We start from the raw sequence: 23555 nt of genomic DNA, 5'->3' as shown, positions 1-23555 counted from the left end.
TAGGGGATATTCAGGCTGGAGAAAAAATGGGTAGCGAAGAGAGAAGAGTCAATATCCCTGCTTTGCAGTGGTCTCACCATCAAGAAATACATGCTGCGTTTATCCATTTCTTTGACTCATTTGGATGACACAATCACTTATCTTATGTCAGATATTTTGACATTTTAGGAAATCAGCATATCTACCTGCTTACATAATAAAAAATCAAAGCGATGACGCATGGTTACCTCTGCAAGTTCCCAAGGACCTTGTTACTTTGTGAAATTGTACCATATCATATCGGATTGCATTGATTTGAACTAAATGATTATCGCATTGTGTCACATCGTATCGTGCATCGAGATGTGTATCGAGTCGTCGTGCGGACCAAATTGCACGTAGGAGCACATGCATCGGGGATGTAAAAACCGCTTCAGGCAGGATGATCCGTCACAGAAACACTATGGCTGCCACCGATGCCTCACGGAAAGAAATATGGTTGAAGAAAAACAAAGCATAAACAAGCTAAGAAAATAACTCACCATTGTTATCCAGGTTGTTATTATGATGGCATATTTAAAAACATGAATTAATAAATGAAAACATCTGTCAAGCAGCACTAAATTTACATTTGTGTCATGTTGTATTAATTATTTAGCCGTATATCCCATTAATTTGATGCCACTCAAGGCCAAAGCACTGATGAATGTGAAAAAAACATACATACATTGTAAATTAACGTCAGTACGACCGATAATCATGTCGAATTAAACAGGTTGCTCTAGTTTAAATTCATATTTGTTTGGCAAAATGTCATGTGCACATGCAGTAACTATCATTTAATGAAAAATGTATGGTTGAGCTCATTAATGAGAATAGGATTATTATATGCTGTACCCGACAGTGACGTGCAGAATGTTGCACATGACATGTTTTACAGCGTGAGGTTGGTAATCAGTTTTAAACATATTGGACATGATGTTCCTCATAAATGTACGGCGCTGAAGTGAGTGCTTTTGTGTGTGTTGTTTCATAGAGACTATGTATAGGAGGTGTGGTAATTATATGTCCATGTAATTAGGTCACCAATTGAAATAAATAAGAGTGTGTGTTTTACCGTTTGTGATAAAGTAGTCCTTAGTGGCCCATATCTGTCACTAGGAAGGTTGTTCTTCCATTAGTTAACCCAGCAATACATTTTTCACATACGCACACACACTTATACATCTCCTATACTGCAACAGACTCATTTAGTATTCATGCAAGGGTGCGTGCCTTCAACAAAACATTTGACATTATGGAAAAAAATGGAAATGGACATTCTTACCGTGCACAGTACATTTAAAACAGAACGCAATAATGCACACACATACCTACACACGCAAATAAGAGTTGTCAGATTTAAACATGCCCACGACATGCTCATACTTCTGCCCGTGATCGGCGAGCCACAGATCAGAAACACACTTACACACTCAAACAGGCACAGCTCCCACTGCTTCTGGGCCTTCAGAAGGTATTTTCACTCTCTCTGCCTCATCAGGCCCCGTAGCAAAGGGCAGGCAGTAGCTAATAATAGGTATTGACTGGTTCAACGTGGGATGAGCAAGGTTCAACCGCTGGATCTCCAAATGCGCCCGGGGGTCACTCGCACAGCGAACAAGTCTCCCCGGACCAGGCTGAAAGAAAAGGCATTTTAAACTTTCATGACTTCTCTGAAATCACGGCTGTTTCGCCTTTCAGGCCTTAACTCTTTGTACTCAAAGCGCTCGGCCCAATCGATATCCGCGAAGGCGAGCGAGAAGAGGAGAGAAAGTGAGGAGGGGATGGATATCAGACGTCTTTATTTCAGAGTCTAAAAGTGTTGTGTTCAAAAAACGCAGGCCATGGGTTGCTTGGTCACGGCTGGGGTGAACTTTGTGGGCACGTTTGCTGTATTTGCAGTCAATACAGCGATGTTCATTTGGAAACGGACACTTTGCTTGCAAAACCTTCTTACTGAAACAAAAACGCTCCCGGTCTTCGATCTGCATGCTGCTGATTATGCCATTTTTTTCTTGATTGATGTATCTCTAGCATGGAGTATTAATGATGTAGTGGCATGCGGTCGTGAAGGCAGGTCACCCAGAACCTCACATGTCATGAGGAAAAATAATAATGATAATAACAATAATATTCAATTGAACTGTATTCGAAATATTTGCTGTATGATTCCAATGACATTCATTCATTTTCTACCACTTGTCCTCACAAGGGTCGCGGGGGAGGGGGTGGGGCTATCCCAGATGTCTTCGGGCAAGAGGCGGGGTACACCCTGGACTGGTCGCCAGCCAATCACAGGGCACATATAGACAAACAACCATTCACACTCACATTCATACCTATGGACAATTTGGAGTCGCTAATTAACCTAGCATGTTTTTGGAATGTGGGTGCTGTGAGGTCTGCGCGCTAACCACACGACCACCGTGCAGAAAAATAATAATGGTAATAATAATTATATTCAATTGAACTGTATTCTAAATGTATTTTCAGTATGATTCCAATGACATTCATTCATTTTCTACTGCTTGTACTCACAAGGGTCGCGGGGGGGTGCTGGAGCTTATCCCAGCTGTCTTTGGGCGAGAGGCGGGGTACACCCTGGAATGGTGGCCAGCCAATCACAGGGCACATATAGACAAACAACCATTCACACTCACATTCATACCTATGGACAATTTGGAGTCGCCAATTAACCTAGCATGTTTTTGGAATGTGGGAGGAAACCGGAGTACCCGGAGAAAACCCACACATGCACAGGGAGAACATGCAAACTCCACACAGAGCTGGCCGAGGGTGGAATTGAACTCCGGTCTCCTACCTGTGAGGAATTCATGGAAACCACTTGACCGCCGTGCAGCCTGATACTGTATAATGGAAAAAATATTAATATTTATTTTATTATTTGCTATAATTTTCGACTGTTTAGCGGTTGACTCTCACCTATTATTAGTCAAAAAATACATATTTAAGTAAATGAAGTATTGGCGGGCGGCACGGTGGTCGAGTGGTTAGCGCTCAGATCAGTCCAGGGTGTACCCCGCCTCTCGCCCGAAGACAGCTGGGATAGGCTCCAGCACCCCCGCGACCCTCGTGAGGAAAAAGCGGTAGAAAATGAATGAATGAATGAAGTATTGGCCGAAATGAAGTATTGTCAAACATAAAAATGCTCAAAATTAACAAAATATACTTTCTAATGCGTTGTTGACTGTACACTCCAACTAGTTCAAACCAGGTGAACTACTGAAATGCAACACAAGACAGTGTTGGCTCTGTGTACTATATTTGTGTGTGCATGCATGTGTGTGTGATGCCTTCAGGTACAATGGGTTTTTCACCACAGAGTGATTCCAGCTGCTATAGAAATAGAAGTTAATACCCAGGGCAGAGGGGAACATGGGAGTGTATTTGTGTGTGTACAAAGGGCAGTACAGCTGTGGCTTCCGCAGATCAGTGTGGCCACGAGTGTTCAGCTCACAGTCATATGTACTGTAAATGTCGATGTTGGTATCGAAATATACAGTATGCTGCCTTAAAAAGGTTAATGCTTCTATGGTATGCATGCATTTTCTTGTTTATTTTGTATTTTGTAACAAGTAAACACTGCCTTTGTGTCATTTTATCAATGTGTCATGTTTTATGGAGAAAATATATAGAATCCTGATTAGAAACTACAAACGCACATTGAAGTCTTTAATATGTCATGTCATGTTAAAACTGATTCATTCATGCATTGCAGTTATCATTGCCATTACAATAATATATCATTGTATTCATTGATATAAATGAAACTAAACTACTTTAAACTATTTCCAGATTACAGGCCTTCAGAGTCGAGTCTAGTCTAGGTGCTTACAGTATATATTAAGCTTGATTAATATTTACATAATCAAACCTGCCATTAGCAGTAAAAACACCCAACTTTGATTGCTACAACCAGTTTGTTTTTCTCCCAGCACATCTGCTGATTTGTTTTAAAAGTCAACAGCCCAAAAGGTCAAGAATTATCTTTTGTTTCGTTTTGTTTTGTCTTTTAACTCTCGGTACCTGATAACAGAAACCCCAGCAGACAGTTTCTCTTTACGTGGGTCCAACACATATACGCCCAGTGTGGGCTCTGACCCCTTCAACTGTTGACAATAAGTTGATGGGCTAAAGCCTCCAGTAAACATCTCTGGTGCCACATCCACCCAGATGGAGATACTTATCGAGAACACACACACCCTCACTTGCGCTCTCGTTCACACACACACACACACACACACTTTCCAGGGCTGTGTTTCATTAGTCAGTGTGTTTATGTCTGCGTTCATGTGGGCAGGCTGAGAAAACTCCCTTTTTCAAGGCTCTCATTGGTTGCCTCTGCAGGGTTTTTACTTTGAGCAGAAACCAGAGGGAGTGACCACAGTCACGGGTCGGCATTTCAAGCTGTCCGGTTGTGTGTGTTTGTGTGTGTGTGTCTATTTGTATGCAATTGCACCCGGTCACCTTTGATGTTAAAACACGCGGTACATGCTGTTCTTGTTTCTGATCCCACCCTTCTAACCATGCTGACATTGCCGTCCAGCCACACCGGGGCAGATGGCACCCCAATCTGTGTGTGTTGGTACTTATGCCTGTGTGTGTGTGTGTACATTTCAACATTGCGAGGAAGCAGATGACCCACGGGTCATCGGCCCTAGACAGGCTTAATTTTTCAACAATTAATCTCTTTCAGCCAGGAAGGACCGAATGAGTTTAAAAACTCTGTCACACACCATCTGACAAACGCAGTCACATACACACGCTTGCTATGACAGCCTTCAAACCGCTGTGTGTGCGCGTACATGCGCGGGTGCACGTTAATCTGAGAGGTGAATATGAGGAGATTAGATGGACCCGGGGATTAAAATCTGGCCTTCACCCCAGAGGATCCATTCCAGCAGGGACAGCATCATGGACACACAATGCGTACACAAACACATTTTAAGGTCCAAAGAGCAAGACAAGACATTTTTTAATCACAACAACCCAAGTGAAATCATATTCAATTAATTGCTAGAACATAAAATGAAGAAAATGAAGAAAAATTCAGAAGTCATAGTCACTCACCTACTCCCAATAAGTAAACACTGATGCAGTTCTGGGCATGCACAGTGAGTTTGCCTTCGATTTTTAAAACCTCCTCACTGGGTTGGAAAATAACTTCTGATGCTCTGTTTATCAATGAGGACTCACATACGCATCAACATACAAATAAAGTGGGAGAAATCATTATTTATCTCCTGCTGATTTATAACTCCAACCCCTTAACCCAGGGGTGTCCAAATGTTTTTCCAGTGAGGTCCACATACTGAAGAAATGGAAGGATGCAAGAGCCACTTTTCTGCAATATCTAAAAGTATTTTTTGTAATATTATGACTTCATGCACATAGTATTGTAACTTTTTCCAAAATTTCAAAAAAATGTATTTCTCATAATATTACAACTTAAAAAAAACATGTTTTGCAATATTTTATTTAATTTTTATTACTAAAGTAATATTTTTTCATAATATTACAAGGTTATTCTCTGAAAATGTTGTCTCTTTTTCTCTTTGTACTGCGATTTTATTCTCGTAAAAAAAATTTTCCCTTGCTGCTTTTTTTAATTTTCCAAATATTTCAACTTTCTTTTTGTAAATGTTCTTATTGTAATTCAGACTTTATTATGTTCAAAATATCATCATTTTTCCCCCAATCTAATTTTCCAAAATGCACAACTTTATTGTTGTGTTGTTCCCTCATACTAGTTTTTCAGATAAGTTTATTTTCATAAAATTGCGACTTTTTTTCCTCATAATATTTTGACTTTATTCTTATTAAATTGGGACTTTTTCTCTTAATATTTTGACTTTATTGTGGTAAATTTACAGATATTCTTTTTTCAATTTCTGTTGTTTTTTTTTAGATTTTCCAACATTTTCAGCTCTGGTACATTTTTTTCTCATGATTACGACTTTATTCCTATAATATTTTGATTTTATTGTCTTTTTCTGCAACCTAATTTTCTTTGTTTTTTGTTTTTCATATTACATTAAAAAAACATCTACTCTTTAATATTTCAATGCTGTATGCTCCATTTTATTATTACAATGTTATTCTCATAACATTAGTTTTTCTCAGATTAAAACTTTTCCTCTTAATACAGTATTTTGACTTTATTCTTCTAAAATCACTGCAAATATTTCTAATTTTCTTACTACATGAAATTAATTTAAAAAAATAGCCCCAGGGCTGCACTTTGGACACCCCTATTTCACAACAACACTGACAGCTTAGTCCATTGCAGGTTTGCTTTAACAGGCAAAATATCAGGGAAAAACCATTAAATAGAGTTTTCAATTAATTTGTATTTGAGTCTGACCTCCACAGGCTGGCTTTGTGCCCATGAAGCACACAAATTAGTCCTTGTCCCTTCAATAAGAAGCTTGGTGAGAAAGCAGACTGTTGGCGGGATAATTAGAAAATGGAACAAATACAAGATAACAAGTCAATCACCCTCACTGTGGAGCGCCATGCAAGAGCTCAACCCGTGGGGTAAGGGTGATTCTGAGAAAGGTGAGGGACCAGCCCACAATTACACATAAGGCACTTGTTAATGATCTCTAGGGATGTGCGACCACAGTCAGCAAGAAAATCATTGGTAACACATTTTTTCGTAATGGATTGAGATCCTGCATTGCCTGCAAGCTCAGGGAGACAGCTGTTCATGCCTGCCTGAAGTGTTATAATGAACATCTGAATGATTCAGAAAAAGCTTGGGAGAATACGACGTGGTCAGATGAGAGACAAATGAGCTCTGGATGTTGAATATGACTCCCAAAACACCATACCCACTGTCAAACATGGAGGTGGAAACAATGACTGGGGCCATAAACCAAAGAACAATGAGTCCTAGCCTAAGAGAGAACACTGAAGAAGTCTTCCAGTATGACAATGACCTGTAATTTCTGATTACTCGCATTTTACAAATCAATTAATCATGATTAATCAACATTTGGGGCTGCACAGGGGTCAAGTGGTTAGCGCGCAGACCTCACAGCTAGGAGTCAAGGGTTCAATTCCGCCCTCTGCTATCTTTTTGTGGAGTTTGCATGTTCTCCCCGTGCATGCGTGGGTTTTCTCCGGGTACTCCGGTTTCCTCCCACATTCCAAAAACATGCTAGGTTAATTAGCGACTCCAAATTGTCCATCGGTATGAATGTGAGTGTGAATGGTTGTTTGTCAAGATGTGCCCTGTGATTGGCTGGCGACCAGTCCAGGGTGTACCCCGCCTCTTGCCTCCAGCACCCCCGCCCTTGTGAGGGAAAGCGGTAGATAATGAATGAATGAATGAATGAATAATCAACATTTTCATCTATATGTCTGAAATAGGCTAATCTCCTCGTTTATCTTAGTGAATTGGTTCCAGACCCAACTATGATAAGTCAATTTAATAAGTAGGATTTCTTATTTATGAATGGAAAAAATATTCAAAAATATGCATGTTAAGTTATTGGCGAGTGAGGGTGAAACATTGATTGCAATTGGCTGGCAACCAGCCCAAAGTCAGCTGGGATAGGTTCCAACATAACTCCATGACCATAACTCAGCATGGACTAAGTGCCATAGAAAATGAATGAATGAATATTTTCATAGTTTTTGCATAGAAAACCTGATTTGAACTATAGAAATGTGTGTTTTAACATTGTTAGAGCCCTGTGAATATTAAATAACACCACTATAGTCACCCTTACATGTCTATTACTGAATATAGTAGACCTAATATGAGAAAATATGACAGAAATAAGACCTGTGTGTTGCTGTGAATATGTCCCGGTGCTGAGTGCTGGGAGCTGAGTGACGTCAAGAGTTCAAAGTTTAGTTTTAATTTGGCACGAGTTACGACCGCAGTGGTAGCCCGTGTTGGGCATTCAAACCTGCCATAAAAGTCAAATTATCAGAGTCTTTGACTACTGATAGTGCCGTATTCAAGCACAAAACAGCAGGATTTATTGATATATATTTTTTAAAAAACGTGATTGTGCAGCCAAGGTGCTTCAAAGAACCACTAATGACCATCAAGGGATGCGATGCCCTTGAGAGAAGAAAACAGAGCTCATTGAGCAGGCGGAAACAAAACCACGGAATGTAATGCCATGTACGGAGGATAAAGCCAGTGGTGGGTAGGGAAGCTGTGAAATAAATGAACAATGCAACGGTTCTCTTTGTGAAGGAACACAAACAATCTACACATACTGATCTTGATGAGTGGTGGATGTTGTCAGGATGTTGACTTCATTTGCTGTCAACGCTGCAAACGGAGCTTAAATGCGGTTTTGAGCATCAGCATGTTGGATTGGTGGCTCCCCCAGCAAGACATTGCAAAGCACAATGTGTCCACTTGTTTTTAGGTCAAAAGAAGACATTACTAAGAAAAGTCACGTAAGTTGTTGCTGCAGGGTTGATGAACCGGAAATAAACAAATTACTTAACCTCATTATTTGACACTAATGGACTACTGGATGGCTCATTCAACCGGCAAATTTCTCTTTTTGAAACTTTGCAGCAACTAAGGTTTTTCTTTGAATTTGTATGGAAACTGTAAAAATATGCAGATGTAGTATGCATTAAAAGTCCTCTTGTCTCATACTGGTAATTGGGACTTAAGCTAGTTTAGACAATGACTTGTATGGAAAGTCAACAAAAGAAGAAGGTGCGGATTTTCTTGTGATCAAGGCTGCAAAACAAGCCAAAATTGAATCAAAGACAGTGCCAACATTTCGAATAAGAAGAGACACTACCTAAGGCTGCACAATGGTTGAGTGGTGAGCGCGCAGGCCACATAGCTTGGAGATCCAAGTTTGATTCCACCCTCGGGCATCTCTTTTTGGAGTTTGCATGTTCTCCCTGTGCATTTGTGGGTTTTCTCCGGGTTCTCCGGTTTCCTCCCACATTCCAAAAACATGCTAGGTCAATTGGTGGCTCCAAATTGTCCATAGGTATGAATGTGAATCCTCTTGCCCAAAGACAGCTGGGATAGGCTCCAGCACACCTGCGACCCTCGTGAGGATAAGCGGTAGAAAATGAATGAATCATGAAATTAATGAATGAAAGAATGAAGAAACACTACCTAACTCAAGAAATAACTCAGCAAAACACCAAGGTGGTGTCTGTTTTTGTGTCTGTGCGGTGTCTTGTCAGCCGGTTTCTGTGGCCAGATCCTTTTTTTTTTTTTGTTCTGTTACATTTATTCAATCAATATTTTTACCTGCACTTGAGTACCATCACTACATCCCGAGGTCGTCACCACAAAACACCATGCACGTTCCTGTTTCCATTTATGAGCAAGCTAATGGACTGTTGACACAAACATGTTGTGTTAAAAATACATTCAGAACACAGTTGGAACATGACAAGATTGTACGCTAATCAAAAAATGTATGCAAACCAAGGCGTACATTTTTGGCTTTAACCAAACAGCACATCACAAGAGCGTTCACTAACCGAGACCGTATTTAGTAATAAGCTTTGTTATGAGAAAGTAGAAGCATGAAACCACTAAACATTTTGAAAAAGTAACATGCCTTCCCTGTTTTATTAATAATATGGTGAAAAAATATGAAACTTTGTTCATTTCCTGTCACTTGTCGAGATCATGGCTCAGCTGAAGCCTGTTTCAATCTGACTTTCAGCTGTCAGCGGTGTACACACCTAACAGGTAACTAGTCAATGACAGGGCACATATAGCCAAGATTCAAACCCAGAACCTTCCCACTGTGGGTCAGATGTGCAACATGGGGGGTGAGAGTCGGGGTACATCCTGGGTACACCCTGGACTGGTCGCCAGCCAATCACAGGGCACATATAGACAAACAACCATTCACACTCACATTCATACCTATGGACAATTTGGAGTTGCTAATTAACCTAGCATGTTTTTGGAATGTGGGAGGAAACCGGAGTACCCAGAGAAAAACCACGCATGCACGGGGAGAACATGCGAACACCACACAGAGATGGCCGAGGGTGGAATTGAACCCTGGTCTCCTAGCTGTGAGGTCTGCACGCTAACCACACGACCACCCTCTTCTAATATCATTAATCACAATTAAAATGAATAGCACACAAATGATTGGCATTGTTAGAATAATAGACCTTTTTGAATTTGATATATATTATTTTATTTTTTGTACGGTATGTGTGTATTATGCAGTATGTGTGTCCAGTCAGTGTCAAGCCGGGCTACAGGAGGAGACAGGGAGCATGTTGGAGCTGACAAGGCCTGTAGGGTCAACATCAAGCCAAATCAACTGTAGTCGGGATCAACCACTGCTCCGGGTCTGTCAAATTAGGGCACCACGCCAACACACACAAACACACACGGACATGCACATAAACAGCTGTCAGGCACACACACACTCGTGACTGCCCACTGCCCTGGAAACATCAGAGCACATCTCTGCCCTGAGGTGAGAATTGCAGTTTGTGTGTGTGTGTGTGTGTGTGTGTGTGTGGGCAGTCACAAGGTCTGTGTGGTGATTGCTTTGCTGGAACATAGAGCCTAAGCAGGAAGAGATTTCTGTTCGTTTGCGAATGTGTGTGTGCATGACAGGGGACATTTTTGTGGAAATTAAGTGTTAAGTGCTGTTTGGACTTCGGTGAGTCATCCCCTACCAACGGGCGTTCACTGTGCATCAGCAATTATACAAAGAATAGCGTCACAGCTGTTTGTGTGTGTGTGTGTGCACATGGTTGTGTCTATGTGCTTAATTCTATATATTTGGGTATTAAGCGTACTGTATGTTTATGTGCTATATTGTTTGTGTGTCAGTGTTATGCCCCGAGGGTGTCATCTGCAGGGCAGTAAATGGGCATCTGTGCATGGTCCAGTGAAAGCCAGCCGTTTAACTGGGCTAACTGGGCCACCTCTGCCGGCTTTTGCCAGCTGTGTCACCGAATGTCAGCTCTACACTTCAAACATCAGTTATTCTCCAAACAGCCTACCTGCCATGACTAAAACAACATGCATCTAGTTCAATTCTTTAAGTACCTTCTCGTATGTGTAAAACCTTTTTCAGTTGAGTCTCTGTGAAACCGGTGCATCAGTGACGTAACATGAGCGCTGCAATTTCTTCATATCATATCTTCTTCCCATATCTGTAACTCCCATGATCCCAAAATTCAAAGTGTGGTGACGTTCATGCCACCATCTGGTGTGACGGACACAGTAATAGTTTTATTTCATTTGAACATGCATCAGATTACAATTGAATGCATCCCATAATCAGTTCACAGTTCCACATGTCCAAAAGGAGTAGGAAGAAGCAAAGCTTATTAAATCCTACCCCTCCATCTGGTACTTTTACAATCAGTAACTGTTACATTTGTTCACTTCCTGCTTTCCATAATACAGTACTTGTAAGACAGCATTGCTCTGAACAGAAAAGGTCCCGGTAAGGCGACATACCTTTCACAATGCATCTACGGGATAATTTTGACTCTGTGTCAGATCTTTTTACACTGACCTGCAAACCAGCCCACTTTCAGCTTTAATCAGTAGTGCGAAATTGACTTAAAATTGACTTAAAACGACTTCTTCGGTTCAGACTTTTGAAACCAATTCTTGTCATTTTAGCTAGTATTCAGTCAGTTAAAATTGAGACATTAGAACAGAGTCATTGAAGGGATTTTAATGTACTACTGTAGAAAAAAAGGAAGTTAATAATTAAAGTTGGATCTCTCCCATCCAATAGAGATCCAATGCATGAGCAGGGATGCGTACTGAAAAGTATGTATCAGAGTGGCACCAGTGTCGACATAAACCATAGCAATCAGAGTGAAAAACTAATTGGCTATAAGTGCCTCACTTGGGTGCTAAATTAATGCAGACTACCACAAGTGCTTGAAAGGTGGTTGCTCATAGCATGGAGACGACGTGCTACTGACCTCGAGATATGGTTCACCGGTGGAGGGAATTCTTCCAAGACCTCCTCAAGCCAACCAACAGGTCTTCCGATGATGAAGCAATGCCTGAGGAAGAAACAGTGGACTCTACGTCTGGGGCTTTTGTTGCCAAAATGGTGAAAAAACTTCTTGGTGACAAGGCCTCAAGCATGAATGAGATCTGCCAAGAGTTCCTTAAGACCCTGAATGCTGTGGGGCTGTCTTCGTTGACAGGGGTGGTGCCTCTGGATTGGCAGCCCGGGGTGGTGGTCCCCATTTGTGTCCCAACTTAGCCTTTTTGGTAAGGTCTATTAGAGGGTTGTGGAGAGGACGGTCCACAGGATAGTTGAGCAGTGTGGCTTTCTACCTGGTTCTGCAACTGTGGACCAACTCTACACTCTCCACACGACCATTGAGGGTACGTGGGAGTTTTCCCAAAAAGATGCGGTTTGAGGACTTTCCTCAAGGGATCCTTCCTCAAGGGTACAGGACTCGCTTCCTGTATGACCGCTGTCAGAGATTGTTACACATTGCCGGCAATAAGTTTGACTCGTTGCCAGTGAAGATTGGACTCCGCCAAGGTTCCCCTTTGTCACTGATGTCATTTGAATTTCCAGGTGAATCCAGGAAATTGAGGGGATCCGGTTTGGTGGTTGCAGGGTTGGATTTCTGCTTTGTACAAGTGATGTCGTCTTTCCGGCTTCATTGGTCCGTGATCTTCAGCTCACACTGGATCAGTTTACAGGAACGTGAAGCAACTGCGATTAGAACCAGCACCTCCAGGTCACATTCTCGTTGAAAAGGGTGCCATTTCTGGACTGGGGATAAGATCCTAATCCTGTCCACAAGTGAAGGTAGGCCGGAACGCAAGATTGACATAACCAATTCCCGAAAACACCTCCCTTCCCTGACCTCACTTCAGAGATGTAGTTTGGGGGGAAGTGGAAATTGAGTGACAAGTTCGGTCAGAAAGTAGTCAGGTGGTGTTGCTTCCAGACCAGGATCGCACTACCTGGTCTTACACATGATATTGACAAAATATCATTATAATTAATGAAAAACTGAAATACTGTATGTCGGATACTATTCATGGCAATAGGTCACTGTGATGCAAGTGGTGTGTGCGTATTTCAGCCACTGCATTTGTGGTTTTGTGTGTGTGTCAGTGTGTATTGAGTGGTCTGGCTGCCAGGGCCTTATGACAGATCAGGGCATTCAGGCCAGTGACACTCCTCTCGAGCCCCAGATGCATCATGGGGCAGCGGTGTGAAAAATGCTAGTCGGCCTGATCCACTCAATTGTAGATGAATGGAGCACTAGGTGCACTCACCCGTAGATGAATGGAGCAATTTGTCTTGTCAGCAGAGGTCGACCAAGAGGTTACAGTATCCGGCGTATATACAGTACCTGTGTTTGCTGACTCTGGAAAGAAGCTTGAATACAGCACGCATACTTTTTGAGAGTAATACAAATGAAACCACAAAAATATAAATAAAAAAGATGGTCATATGTAGTACAGTTCAGTACATTATAGGGTATAAATATTTTCTTATAGGCCTTTACCTTAATATCGATTGACACATGAAATGGTATTATAACTATATACAGCAACCATCCTTCCAAAATCACTTATATTCTTACACAAATAACTATAACATTGTACTTCCAAAAAAATTTACTCTTATGAGCTATTTTTGTTGTCATCATTATATTTAATGTAATGTAATATAAAAAAATACAACAAAAAAACAACAAAAAAAGAAAAAAACCTTAAACTGTATTATGGAAAGCAGGAAGTGAACAAATGTAACAGTTACTGATTGTAAAAGTACCAGATGGAGGGGTAGGATTTAATAAGCTTTGCTTCTGTGTACTTCTTTTGGACATGTGGAACTGTGAACTGATTATGTGATGCACTCAATCGTAATCTGATGCATGTTCAAATTATCTTTATTATCACATATTACCGACCTTTGACAAATGCAAGGTGTTTTCTGCAGAAATAAACATTTTCTGACCAAGAACGAACAAATCTGCAGTAGATAAATGCTGAATTGTGAAATTCCAGGGCGCCACTAAACACAGTTATTGTGCATGGTATGTGTGGAATATGCATGAAACAACATTGGTTGGATATAAACGCCACCTCATTTGTGTTCAGACCAAAAGAGTTGCAAAAATTGCCTACTTCAATGAAATAGTAATTTGCTTCAGAAGAGGATATGACTCGCAAAGATGTGTTTTGGCCAAATGACCTTAGCTCTGTCTATTCAATACCTGTTCCACAATAAACAAAAACTATTGAGTGATATCAAACCAAGCAGTGGTGCTGCTTTAGCGATCTAATTCGTCCAATGATGCATCAGCCCAGAAGTGACTGAACAACAGCCAGAGGTTCAAGACAACAGCCAGAGGTTGAAGACACTAATCTGAACATTGCTTGGATTGACAAACCGATGTTACTCAACGTCCCACACATGGTTGCTTGAGTAAACAAATGGAATTGTCACGATATGGGCGTTACCCTGTCGTGACAGCTCTTTTAGGTTCCTTATTTGCCGCTGTTCCTGTGTCCATGCCCTTATTGTGTCAGTACTTTCTTTGTTGTTCCCTTTTGAGTTTAGTTTCTACTTGAATGCTCTTATTTTGTATTCACTTCCTGTCTTGCCTGGTTTCCGTTTCCTATCTTCCACACCTGTTTTAGTTCACACCTATTTAGTTCAGGTGTGTGCTCCCTCCATTTCATTTGTTGGTTCTTTGTCGTTTACCTTGCTTGGCCAGTTGGTGTGTTTTCTGCTTATCTGCAATCATTTTTAAAACTAATGCTTTTTACCTGCTGTATGTTCCTGTCTGCATCCTGGGGTCACAATCACGCCAAGACATAACGGGAATAAACAGATTAGCTTCCAAAATAGTTAATCCTGTACATCACAATGGAGTTCATATACTGTATATATATATATATATATATATATATATATATAGACACACTTGCATTCCGTGCACAGACACACACAAATAGCCAGACCATCTCCTCAGACAGAGCTCAGCCGCCCCGAGCAGTGGCTTTGACACGTCTATATGTTTTTTTCCATCTGACCTTTTGCCGTCCTTTCTGCCATAGCCCGTAAACCATTAGCTGATATATGAAGGCAATTTTTAGTGGTGCCACTTGTATCTGAGTGATTGCGTACACTTTGGGGTGCCTGCCATCTTGCCACCCCACCTCCATGTGAGCTTACTATTTTGAAGAGCAGTGGTTTGAGATGGGTCGCAGAAAGGTAGACCGCCAGGCAATGAAAAAAGGCTAAAGGTAATAGCAAATACACAAATCTGCCTTTTAGTAGCTGTGTTGTAGACTCCTGTAGACTTTTAAAACTGCCCTCAGGGGAATGAATATGAATACCAAAATTTTCATATGGGGTGAGTTGGAGGACGGAAATTGGCAATTGTGACATCATTATTAACCCTTAAATACATAAGTGGGTCAAAAATGACCCGGTCAGGTTGTTTTCTTGAAATATTTTCGTAATGAAAATTTTTTATCATTTCATATTCCAGGTATTCCTCAAAAAACACATTTTTGATATCATGCCTTTCACATTTTTAACTTACCTTTTATACATTTTAAGATTTTTTTGTTTTTATGTTACTACCCCAACCTTCCATAAGTGGGTCAAAAATGACCCGGTCAGGGTGTTTTCTTGAAATATCTTTGTAATGAAAATTTTTTATCATTTCATATTCCTGGTATTCCTCAAAAACACATTTTTGATATCATGCCATTCACGTTTTTAACTTTTATACATTTTAGGAATTTTTTGTTTTTGTGTTACTACCCCAATCTTCCATAAGTGGGTCAAAAATGACCTGCATGCATTTTCTATGGAATCCAATAGATTTGATTCTTATCAACTTATCAACTCCTAAATATAATACTAAATATCATACAATTGATTATTTCTGACCAAAATGGCAAAATTGGCATAAAAACGCATTGATTCTAGTATGGGTCATTTTTGACCCACTTATGGAAGAGTGTAGGGTCCAGTCACTCATGCATCTCAGGGTTAAAATAATTAAAACAAATCTGTGACAATGTGTGATCAGTGGGATGTCAATATTTCATGTTAAAACAACAATTTGTAAGGTTCCAGACAAATGTTTATGGACGTTTTGTTGGCATTGACAGCAACATATAGCTCCTCAGCATTGACCACATTTTTATACTGGGTCTTACTGGTGATGAGTTTGGTGCGGCAAGCAAAAGTTCATGTTCCAGTAATGGACTGAGGCAGCAGCTCGTTAGCATTTTAACTCATGTTTGAATAGGCTGCAATGTGCCCCTTTAGGCCGTTATCACAGCAGCAGATTGAGCTCATTAGCTTGTTACCATGAACTTATGCTATGGGAGCTATATGGCATGAGGCCATGTTACATTACAGCAACGCAATGACACTTGTTAGCTTATTAGCATAACCCTCCATTGAATGGACAGAGAGGGAGCAGTGCATTAGTCCATGCAAGAGTAATGGAAAGACTTTCTTGGCTTATTAGCATGCAAAACAGGTTGAGTCTGCAGTTGGTAGCATAGCCTGTGTGAGAGGAGAAAAATTGGCATTCTCAAAATCTTCCAGTGTGTGTCAAGCAGGGGCGTCACAGTGGGGGGAAACATTGAAATGATATACCAGGCCCCCGAGAAAAGGGGGCTCGTGAGTTTGTAGATTTCAGACAGTAAATGCTAAGATGAAATAAATGTTGCTGTGAAAGTTCTATAATAAGTCTGAGATAACTAAACTATTGTATCATAAAAAAAATTGCAGATGCAGCAGTGGCCTCAGTTCGCTCTCCTAAGCAGCCCACCACCACAGCTTCAAAAATTGCTGTTCAAAATGCTGTTCAAAAATTGCTACAAAGAAAACAGACGTAAAAAAAAACACTGTTAGTGACTGATGCACAACCGTGCCCGCTGTCTTGTGAAAAACAGTGTGTATTTAATGAAACATGTTTAAGATAGCAAGATGTATTCTGCATCATTTTCAGAGGGATGTAATATTTTAGTACGTTTAGGATGCTTGATGCCGTCTTTGTGCAAATGTGTACCTAATGCTGTGGCCTATTAATTCAGGTCTGCACAGCACTGTGCACCGCGCATGTTACGGAAAAAGAAAACCCAAGCATGCACAGGGAGAACATGCAAACTCCACACAGAAATGGCCCAGGGTGGAATCGAACTCGGGTGTCCTAGCTGCGCGCTAACCACTCGTCCACCGTGCAGCCCGTATCACATTATGTTACATTAAATACACCTCACCTCCAAGCTGTATTTCATGCAACATTACTAACGCATGCCTGCCACCCCAGTCCCACGCCACCAATTTTGGCATTTTCTGTTATGTCAACCGCTTTAATAAACAATTGTTTGTGATCCACAATGGAATCAATCTCGCCTGGTGCCTGGGAACCCCACCTTGTCCTCCTGTGCAACCTTTCACAAATTCCCCATGCTTTTCAATTATGAATGGCTGGGGTGTGGGCTTACCTTTCTACAGTGGGAATATTTAATCTCACTGAGGACAGACAGCACAATGCAGATGCCTTTATGAAAACTTCATTATGAGAGAGGATAATAAATATGTCATTAATGATGTACTTGCTTGCAGTTTAAATAATTGAGATGCGCAACTTTTGATGTGTTGATATCGAGATAATTTCATCATCACCAAGACCCTGTAAATTAGATACAGTATATGCGTCAACATGAATTACTGGGTTTCTATATAAACCAGCTTTTTATTAGAAATGCTCAGAGCTTGGATCAGAGGCTTGTCAATTATTGGTCCAGAATTAAATCAAATGCATCCTTTTAGGTCATTTACCTACAATCACACCAATTACAGTGCAAAGCCCTTTGTGTGTAATTTGTGTGAGATAGTTTGAGTGATGGCTTTTTACTGTCAACAACTGTGTACTTCAATACTAAAATAAGATTCAGTATATAAGTTCTTAGCCTATCTACATGTGTAGCCTTAACAAAAGTAAAAGTGGCCCTTGCGCCCTTTCATTTTTCAGGATGTGGCCTTTGTTGGAAAAAGTTTGGACACCCCTGGTTTAGGATAAGTACTGCACACAACATGCAACTGTGATTGCCAGTGCGTAGCAAACCATGCATTCTGGAGGGACCATATTTTGAGCGAATTTTATGAGTCTCTAACGTTTTTGACTGGCCGTCACATGTGGAGGGAATATGGGCATATCAAAGTAGTTCAGAGGAGGAAAAGGAGTCGGTGTTAATATGTTAATATGTATGTATGTCCAGTGGGCAACATACAGTATGACACAATGAATTATATACAAAGAAAATTCAAATTGCCTGACAGTCCAGTTCCTAGATGTAGTGCCATCAGGAGAGTTGGTCAGCCGCGGGTCTTGGGATGATCATCAGCCAGGCCCTCCGTTGCAGCGCCTTCAAGAGGTGGACCACATCCTGGAGGTGCGTCCCATCTGCAACCACTTCTGACTCTATCAGCACTCGAGAGTCAGTTTCGGCACATCCCCAGTTTGGCTGTCCAATGAGTGCACATAGTTCATTTCAACCACTTGTACCTGCGATCTTGTACTTGTACCTGTAATCCTTTCGGTCACTACCCAAAGTTTATGACCATAGTTAGGTAGATCGACGGGAATTGGCTTTGCCTTTTGGCTGAACTCTCTGTTCACGACAACGGACCGATGTAGAGTCTGCATCACTGTAGATGCCGCACCAATTTGTCTGTCAATCTTGCATTACAATCCCAGGATATTTGGTGTAATTGGCTTGCCCTTGGAATCTTCACACCGACAGTTGTATGTCTCTCTTGTACAACTGTGCGCCCATGGCTGTGAAAGCTTTGCTGCTTGGCATCCTTGGATGAGACCAGGCGTGATTTGTGGTTGTTTCTGGGGTATCTTTGAAATATTTGGCATGTTGAAGGTCCAAGTTCAGTGTTTGCCCTTTGATTGACTGCCGACCAGTCCAGTGTGTACCTAATTTGCATAAACCCCAGAATCTAGAGACATAGCCAGGTACAAATAATTTCATCTGCCAAGCAGGTTTTGGTGGTGTGGGCGTGTTACTCGCATACCTCAATAAATGAGGTCAGGCACTCAATAAGTGTAAAACTGAACCTATTTCCAGCATTTTGCTGTCAATTCTAGATAGAGGGTCAATGTTTTTTTTTCTTAAATATATACAGTAATTTATTAAGCCCATCTTGCTAGCAGAGCAGGGATTTATAAAGTAGAGGCCAGTATATTACTCCAGCTAGAAAATATGTGGCTTTTTGTGTACCCTCATACAACCACATTGCCATTGTATTGTAAATATTCTATTATGCTTTGAATTTTGTACATGCAAAATAGTATTTTACAGTGAGGCAACAACATTCATTTAATTTATGAATTACACATCTGTGTCTTAATTCCAATACTTATTTATTCTGTCTATATATGTTTATTTTATTTTCATTCATTTTCTACCGCTTTTCCTCAAGAGGGTCGCAGGGGTTGCTGGAGCCTATCCCAGCTGTCCCTGGACTGGTGGCCAGCCAATCACAGGGCACATATAGACAAACAACCATTCACACTCACATTCATACCTATGGACAATTTGGAGTCGCCAATTAACCTAGCATGTTTTTGGAATGTGGGAGGAAACCGGAGTACCCGGAGAAAACTCACGCATGCACGAGGAGAACATGCAAACTCCATACAGAGATGGCTGAGAGTGGAATTGAACCCAGGTCTCCTAGCTGTGAGGTCTGCACGCTAACCACTCGTCCGCCGTGCAGCCCTATTTTATTTTTGAACGTTTAATAAATATATTCACTCCTATTTCATTCACTGTTATTATTCAATTAAGAATTGTGATTTATTTTTTTTGTCAAATTAATTGTGCAGTAGCATATTTCTAGTCCAAAATAACGATTCCGGTATTTCAAAATAAAGGACAATGATATCTTAAATAGTTTTCAAACTATTTGTGGTCAATATGTGCATAAATAATAATCTATATATGTATCTATATGGCATGTGAAGTATATACATATACGGGTTTATTGTGTATTATGTAGCGGAAACCCTGAAAACCTTGGATGAAGCTTTAGTTTTGTTTTTGTTACCTGATTTATGATAATATTCTGGAAAATCAACATTGTTCCTCAAGTGATGTGTGAGAGTATTTTTGTATGGGCGGATAGGTCACAGCTGTTGGACATGGGCCAAGGTCACGTGGTTCTAAACTAGCCTTTGGGTTACTGTACCTCTCACACTAAACAGGTCATTGCTTGCTCAAAGCCTTCACCTGGCTCCACATACACTCGGAAAAAAACACACACGGACTCCCTGACAAATGTGCCAAAATGTATTGTTTATTTACTTCCTTTTTTCTAGGTCTTCATCTACACACAGATGAATCCATGGTATTTTATTTAATCTCACCTCCTCTTGCACACACACACACACACACACACACACACTTCAAGATGTGTGTGTGTGTGTTACCACTGTAAAAAATGCAAATATATCACCACATTTTTTTATAGTAACTTAATTAGTGAGGAAGAGGAACCTCATGATGAGCTTAATTACAGGCATGTCTATGACCAACAGGAGCTATTTTCTCCTGACTCAACCTAATCATCGGAATATCAATATCCTCATCACGGCCCTCCTCTACACACCTCCACATACCCACCAGGCTCAGAACAGATGAGGCTCTGTGAACAACATGCATGTACAAGTTAGCACCCAAGCCGACGTTTGCTCTGAATGAGGCTCTCCAAGATGTGACTCAGGGATGTGAAATGGTTAAAACAGGGGTGGGGTGGTGATGGGGGATTGTCGAGGAATAATTGCCTTGAGACGGTGCAGAAATAAGCCCTAATGGTCAGTAATCCAAGCCTGGAGAGGCCCTCTCCACAGTGTTCCACTGAATGTCGGTAATGGGCTTCCAGCTCTGTCACTTACATATGCATAGATCTTTCTCCATTAAAGCTTGTTTGAATGACAAATATGGGTGAGTGTAAAAAAATAAAAAAGAAAAAAGTAGAGGGAAAATGAGGGTGGAAAAAGAGAGAAGGAGATGAGTGAAGATTTTATCTTGGCTGGCAGTAATTTGGCAACCGCTCAGGCCTCCATCCTTGAATCTCATTAGCCAATTGTTCGCATGATGCTGCCTGGGTGAAGCACAGGGGCAGGAGATGCAGTTAAGAGTGGGTTGGTGGATATTTGCACCTGGCATTTCTTTTTTTTTTTATCTGTGTCTGACAATGTGAGAGACATTGAATGCTGACACCAGTATTGACGCTATTGCTTAACTGTGCTAGTGAACAGAAATTACTAATTTGACTTTGTCGTATTATGTAAATTCTTCATAGTTGTGAATGTTTTTTTTTATTTTAACGGTATGTTCTAAATGCAGACTTACAATCTAAAAGATGGAAGGAACTTACTAATTATGAACTGACTTCCACAAGTCACTCACCGCAGAAATCAACAAGGCTGTGCACCAACGCTTGCTAGAAACCTTGAATTATCTTTCAAAAATTAAATACACATATTAAAAAAAGGTTGCCATGGGTGAAAAAACTCTAATGCAGGAGACTTGTGTCGGGTGAAGTGCTCTATTGTTGGGTTGATCCACATGACACAGAAGCACTTCTGGTGTTCACTTGGAGGACAGGCTGTCAATACACCGTTGATCAGTTCAATCTGAATTTAATGGAGGAGTTTTCACACACAGAGAATTAAAGAATTATTTATGGAGACATGTAGTAACATCTTTGCATAATGTTGTGTCTATGAATTAGACATAACGGCCAAGAAAGACAATATTGGATTTACTAGTGCATGGGTAAGTACTTGAGATGCTCCAATCATTCAATTTTCGTGAAAACCCAAAACAAACTTGTCTACTTTATTGAACTTCAGTGCCATTTCCGAGTGTGATGATCAATCAAAAAGCAGCCAAAATGCTGGACAACACTTGCTTGTCTGTGCAAATAGAAAAATAATTCAATTCTTTGGACAAGTTGATCAGCCTCTTATCGGTGGAAGACACCAGGTTTGCTGAGTACACTGCTGCATTATACTTGGGCGTTTTGCTAAAACGCCATCAAACACAGATGCTGTCTGATGTTTACTGGACTGCACTCGTCCATCAGTAGCAATCTTCATTTGTCCCGATCCTCGGCATTTCACTTTTTTGTTCCGTAACCCTCAAGATCTTTAATGGAGTTTCAAATGACACATCTGCAAATTCATATATTATGTGCGGAGTTCCCCAGGGGTCAATACTGGGGCCAAAATTGTTCAACTTTTACATCAATGATATCTCCAAAGTTACGGAAGACTTAAAGCTGGTATTATTTGCGGATGATACCATTGCTTTTTGTTCTGGAGGGAGTACAGACAAAATCAGTACAAAGGTCAGAGAAGAAATGGTCACACTAAAAAGATGGTTTTGATGATAATAGATTGTCCTTGAACCTAAGTAAAACTAAAATCATGCTGTTTGGTAACAGCAGAAAGGACACGCACCAGCAAATACAAATAGACAGTGTGGATATTGAAAAGGTGAACGAAAATAAATTTCTGGGGATCACAATAGATGAAAATATGAGCTGGAAACCTCATATTACAAATAAACAACATAAGGTGGCCAGAAATATTTCAGTATTTTCCATTACCATTACTGTCTTACGGCACCTCAGCAGCAAAGACACGTCGCGAGAGGCCTTGCTTATGCAAAAACAATGTGAAAGCATTCAAACAGAAAAAGCCCCTTTTCCTTTGCCATCGAGAGATCATGACTGTGAATATCTGACATAAAATGACATTAAAACTCCATTTTTGTACAGATTTTTTTTTTGGCTCCAAATCATACAGCAGACATGGTCCCTGCATGCAAACTAATCCTTCATCATCAACACACACATTTACACACACGAAAAAATATGATCAAAGAAAATGTATTTAATTCAAAAGTGTTCATGAATTCTATAATTGAATTGGCAATGTGCCTGTTTCAAGATGGTGCATCAAGATGCTTTAATGGGAATGAAATCTTCATTTTATTGAATAGAATGGATAGTTATTTTCAATAATTATTCATTGAAACTTTTTCACCCTCAAGAAGCCTATAAGTAGGCTCTCTACAAAGTGCATTATTTTGATAATGGGTGCTGCCGTGGTGAAGCAGGTTGCTACCACGCAATGGAAAAGGGACTGTAGTCAAGTAGGAAGGCTACCTGCGGTAGAAAATGAAGCGATGAATGATGCAACTCCCCAAAGAACATAGCAAAATGCGATCATGAGCTTAACCTTTGAAAGCAAAGCTGGTCAAATGTTTATTCTTGTAGTGCAGGTGGTCCTTATCTGGCTGACTGCCGTGACCCTTCTCCCCTGGCACCTTCAGTGATACAGAAGACAACACTGATGCAAACACCACATTCGCACATCAGCAGGTCAGGCAGATAGCATCACATAATTCTCTCAGTCTGAGAGACTCTGTGTCCAGTCTATACAGGGCTAATGATACTCATATGGGC

At 40.6% G+C, this 23555-nt stretch overlaps 1 long non-coding RNA gene across 1 annotated transcript in view; it reads left to right on the top strand.

Moving 5' to 3' along the window:
• Positions 1-12801: 12801 nt before the first annotated feature.
• Positions 12802-23555, top strand: part of LOC144901181 (uncharacterized) — an 88185-nt gene continuing 77431 nt past the window's right edge. Inside the window, exon 1 of the long non-coding RNA XR_013629326.1 lies at positions 12802-12821. This is a non-coding gene — a long non-coding RNA (uncharacterized LOC144901181). The remainder of the gene's footprint in view (positions 12822-23555) is intronic.

The sequence above is a fragment of the Doryrhamphus excisus genome, linkage group LG10 (assembly GCF_037039965.1).
Source record: "Doryrhamphus excisus strain RoL-2023G ecotype Guam linkage group LG10, RoL_Dexc_Guam_v1.1, whole genome shotgun sequence".
In the NCBI taxonomy this organism is placed as follows: Eukaryota; Metazoa; Chordata; class Actinopteri; order Syngnathiformes; family Syngnathidae; genus Doryrhamphus; species Doryrhamphus excisus.
This window is presented reverse-complemented; position numbering and strand designations above follow the sequence as displayed.